Source organism: Mustela nivalis (genome assembly GCF_964662115.1).
Source record: "Mustela nivalis genome assembly, chromosome: 1".
NCBI lineage: Eukaryota > Metazoa > Chordata > Mammalia > Carnivora > Mustelidae > Mustela > Mustela nivalis.
The window spans coordinates 150,081,931-150,087,507 of record NC_139020.1 but is presented as its reverse complement, the minus strand read 5'-3'; positions in this window follow the sequence as shown (position 1 = coordinate 150,087,507).

Below are 5,577 nucleotides of genomic sequence, written 5' to 3'. Positions count from 1 at the left end.
TCAACAGTGTTAATTGCTATGGAGAAAAATAAAGCAGGGAAATGGGTACGGAAGCCTGGAGATGAGGCTACAGTTTTAAATAGCATGGTCAGGGAAAACTTCACTGGGAAGGCGACATTAGAGCAGAGACTTTAAGGGAGCAGTTCTCAGGGAAAAGCATTCCAGACAGAGGGAACAGCATATGCGTGAGAACATGCTCGCTGGGGTGGGGGAATAGCAAAGAGACCAAGGAGAGGAATGGGCAAGGGGAAGAATGGAAGGAGATTAGGTAACGGAGGTGGGAGGGAGGACAGGTGGCTTAGGCCAGTGTAAGGCCTCCGGCTCCTACTCTGAGTGAGATGGGAACCACTGGAAGGTTTGGGGAGAGGAGTGCCTTGGCTGCCATATTGTGACCAACGGCAGATTCAGGGACATGAGGCAAAGGGAGTGCTGGCTTGAACCTGAGCCGTCGCAATGGAGATGGTGAGAAGTGGCCAGACTTGGACTTATTTTGAAAGCTGGGCCTGTAGGATTTGGTGACAGATTGGATATGGAGCATAAGAGAAGGAGGGGTTAACAGTGACCTCAAAGGGTTTTGGCCCAAGTGACGGGAAGGATGGAGTTGCTATTATTGAGTATAGGGAAGTTGGTTGCGCGTGTTAAGTAAGGAATTTGGTGCAAAGTAGGCTCTCTGAGGCTGGGATGGAAGGTTCAGGCTGCAAATAAAAACCTGAGCATCCTCAGATCAGGTCTTTGACAGAGCCTGGTCCAGACACATGGGTTTCTTCTGGGGGTACATTCAGAGGAAACCTGTGAAGGCCTCCATAAAGCATAGTTATTGACTGTCCTGTAGGGGGCAAGGGGTACCTTTGAAGGCAAGAAGCTCAGTCAGCTGAGGGCAGTTCTCTGGAAGGACGGCAGTGGATGGGCATGGTGAGGGGCTGGGAGCGGGGATGTGGGTCCTGGCTCTGTGAAGGGGGGTTGGGAGGAATGCCAAGCCCCCACTGAATCGTCAGCATGTACATGGTATGGAAAACCATAAGCCCGGATGGGTACCCCAGACTGCATGTATGTATTGAGAAGCAAGAGAAAAGGGCCAAGGACAGAGCTCTGGTGCTCTCTGGGAAATGAGAAACCCACCAAAGACACTGAAAAGGAGCCACATTTGAGGTTGGAGAAACCCAGGAAAGTGGTGTTTTAGAATCTGAGTTTCTTTTTTCAACCTTATTCCCTCCTCCAGCAAGCTGCCCAGTTGAGTTGAGACTCTAGGGATGGAGGCTAGAGGGGGCTGGCTCAGCACTGGGGAGACAGGACTTTTTTTTACAGTGGTGTGGAGTGAAGGGAGATAGAGTTTGGGGTCTTTAAAGAATAATTGGGGGTGCAAAACTCCTGTCTTTCCCCTCACCCCCATCTCACTACTCCAAGCTCTGGGAACGCAGTTGGGCCCTTCTGTTAGTCCTTCAGTGCCATTCTGCTCGCCTTATCCCAAGACCACTTCCTCCTTTACCTGCACAAGAATCCTTCTGCCAGGTCCTCTTTCTGGGGCACTCAACTCAACACAATTGGCTGCTACTTATTCTCTTTGGCTGCACCTGCCCTCTTACGGAGCCAACACTCCCAGGGGCTGTGTGGCCAAGGAGCCTGTGTGATTGGCACTGTGGTGGCCACACTGGTGTCCCCAGCAGCCCCTAGTCAGGGCACCCTGCAGCCCAGTGACAGGTCAGATCCTACCAGCTTCCGCCCTTAGAACACTGGGTCCTCCTCTCCCCCTGCCCTCCACTCCACCAGAGAAACTTCCTTTTGAAGTCAGTGGGGAGGAGAGTCATAGGGAAGAACTCTAAAGTGGAGGGGCCCCAGTGAGTGGACGCCCTGCCCCGGGATGCCCGAGTCAGTGGAGACGGTACACCTGGCAGCTGGTTAGCTTCCTGGGGAGGAAGCTTGGCTGCAGCTGTCCTTCCCAGCTGTGTGAGAACAGCCAAGGACACCACCACGGGGACCAGGCTGGGGGGGTGTCTGACGCACTCCACCTCTGCGTGCCCTGCAGAGTTTCCATTTTGTCCTCTTCCTTGAGCCTAGACTGCACCCTTGGTGGGTGATGTGGTTCCACACAGGGTTGAGTGATGGTGGTGGTGCTGGTGGGAGGGGTCCTCATCCACTCTCCGATCTTGGCCTTTATTTATGGGGGCGCTGAAAAGTACCTCCACCCCCGTCCTAGCAATACCCCTGGAAGAAGCCCTGGGAACAGGATGGCCGACATGGTCAGCCCTTTGCTTTAATGGAAGACTGTTGGAACCCAGATACTGATCTTTTTTTATTCCAAAGGAAACCAAACCAATCTTAAAAAAAAAAAAAAAAAAAAAAAAAAAAAAAAAGGTGGGCTGATTCCTCCACACCTACCATGAAACCCAGTACGCAGGCTGCACTCAACGACCTCAACCCAGCACCTCCCTGAGCGTGTTTCTTGGAAGAGCCTAGAAGATTCCTGGATTGAGACTTCATGGGTTCAGCATGAATTGGGCCTGTCTTTTGAAAAAACAAACACATTTGTAAGCTTTGTGGGAGTTTCCAGACCCGGCCTTGCTTGTCCTCTGACCCATCAGCATGGAGCCCGGCAGGGAGGCAGGCCACTGTGGGGACGGAGTGATCTGTCCAGCCATCTTGTCCCTTGGGCAGCCAGGGATGGAGCACCCACCAGGAAGGGTGCAGAGGCCACCCACTGTGGCCCCATTAATGTTCAGTCTATGCTAGCAGTGGAGCGCCAAGGGGAGGCTTGTGTGGCGCGGATGTAAAAGGGACTAACTGAAATGTCGCACACACCACCATGTTCAGTGTGCTGGGACTTCTGGGTTCTGAGCCTTTCTGATGACTGCCACTAACCCATTGTGCACACCTCTGGGACCACAGAGAGCCATGCGGTCCATTGGCCACGAAGGCTGCCTTGGGAAATGCTGCTTTTAGAGTCCTGACTAAGGGAGTTTTAAGAGCACAGACGTTTTATTGAATCAAACTCAGTGGCGAACAGAAAATGATCTGTTAGATTGTCAATGGGGAAGGGTTTATTATGACTGCTGGTGGGATAAACAGCAGCCCGTTCCTGCCAGCATTTATGGAAATAATGTTTTTAAGTTTTAAATGTGAGCTATAAACCTAAGCTACTTCAGTTTTTTTTTTTTTTTTTTAATTCAATACTGAAACTGTGGGGGAAAGGTGGGCCAGTGCCAGAGAAAACATTCTCATTTAATAGTGTTTGCACATGGAACTGCAACCCAGTTTGCAGCGAGGCCGGAGAAGAACCCACAACTAATCCTTCATCACAGCTGTCTGCACGCTTGATCGGCTGCCATCGCCCGAACAGTGACTCCTTTTTTCTGGTGACTGCAGGCCTGAATGACCTAGTGTGAAGAGTTTAAACTATATACAAGGGGCGGAGGAAAGGGAAAGGGAACCTCAAATAGGTCTCAGCCAAAGGTTTTGTGCACAGGACTTCCTGTGCCTGCAGCCAGGGTCAGGGCTGTTCCCCCACCCATCCCGTCCCCGTAGCGTGTCCCCAACAGGGAAGACACTGGGACAGCCCAGCTTTACCTTGACTGATCCACCCCTGTTCCTGAAGCCAGCGAGGAGCGCTGTGGTTTGGGCCCCACAGTGGGGCTCTTCCCCCGCTGGGGCCGGTGTGGGAGCAACCAGACCCCCACGTCCCTCTCACTGCCCCCACATATCTGGCTTTGGTGGCTTGTTGCTTGAACGAGCAGGTTGGCTCACTATTCTCTCAGAGCTGACAGGTAAGAGTATGGTGCCTCATTTTATAAGAAAAGAGTGAGAAAGAATAAACAATTAGGCCAACAGATACAAGATGGATCTGTTGAAGGCCTAGTTGAGGTGGCAATCAGGAGGCCAGACTACAAACACTGTCGCCAGCGTCCCTCTCCCCTTCCTGCCCTTGGCTAGGGCCGCATGTACAATCCCATTCTTACAGGAAATGAGAACTTGGAAAGTCATTGAAAACAAATACTTTTTAAAAAAATAAAATCACATTAAATGTTTTATTTTTCTTATTTTCCACTGTTTATCTACTAGGTGGGACCGAGCCACACCCCGTCATTCGAGGATGTATGTTGTAAGGAGCCCTGTTTTCTCAGGTCCCTGAGATTTCTGGCAGTTGTCTGACAAAACAGAACACTTGCCCCAGGGACACTGGGATCTTATTCAGTGGAGGGGATCCTTGCTAGTCTTGTGGGCTGAGGGCTTTTCCAGGAGACAGGGGCTCATTCCTCTTCCCAGCAAGGTTCTCTGTTAGAGATCGGCATCCCACTTGGGAAAACATTTGGGATCCAGGGATTGGCTTCTGATCTGCAGAGCTGGTCCCTTGCTGCCAACACCAGAGAAGGATAAAATATGTACTGTTTTAAACAAGGACCAAAACACCTTCAGGTACAATGGCTAACAGCTTCCATATTCTCTGCATGTCAGTAAAGGGCAAGAAAGGAGACAAAGAGCAGAGGAAGCAGGTGCAAAGAGTGAGGGACCAGCCAGGACAGCAGCGGAGGCCTGGCCTCGAGCGTTCCAACAGTGGCCTGTCAAGAGAGGTGGGGGACACGGGCGTTTTGTTCGAGTTGGCCCAAGAATCTGCAGGATACAGTGGAGAGGTATGGATTGAGGAGGAGCGGAGATGCAGGGAACGAGAGCTTGGGAAGCCTTGTGTGGGATGGAATGCTTTCAGGTGGGGTGTGAGGGAAACCAGTCTCAGCCTGATTCCACGGGAGCTTAGGAGCACGAGTGATACCAAGGGTTGTCCCCGCTGCGGGCAGGGAGGCAGGCCTCAGGTACGCCGGTGCCAGTCAGAGCTGCATGCTTCCCTGGGGATGCCAGGGTGGGTCTGACTCCTGGGGGAGGAACTCCCATCAGGCCGATGGCCATCCTCTGGAGGAGGCATTTTTTGAGCGTTTTAGCAGCCAACCTTCTGGGTGGCTGGAGTATGGGTTCCCAGGCAGAGTGAAGGGGATCTGGGTGGGGCACCACAGTGTCCAGGACATTGACAAACTTGGAAGGCACGTATGGTCTCCTGGAGGTCGCATAATTAAAAGGGGACAAAAGGCAGACAGGACTGGTGCCTATGTTCTCTGAGCTGCATCTCTCCATTGATCTCTCCAGATCTCCTTCTCAGCCTGCCCTGCACCCCAGCCGTCGACATTCCCTGGGCTCCCTCACCTTCTGACTTTGGGTTGCCACTGGGACGAGGTGGCGAGAGATTGCAGGGTGAACCCTGCTTCCTTCAGGCCACCGTTGGACAGTGGCTGTGCTTTCCTTGAGGCCAGAGGTTTTGTCCTGAAGAGTTGTTCCTGTCATCATGCTCTCCTCCAGTCCCCTAAGAGCCCTCCAGCACTCCTGATGTTTCTGTTAACCTGCCCATGCTTTTATGACTGGTCTCCCCGTCTGACTCTCTTGAATCATCCCTTTGAGTGTCCAATCAGGAGGAGGGTAAGCCACTCTGGGCTCTCTGCCCTGGACACCCCTGCACACCCAACCTACGCACCCTGTTAAATGTGGAGTTTGAGTCTGTAGGCCTGGGGTGGGGCCTGGGATTCTGCATTTCTAGGAAGC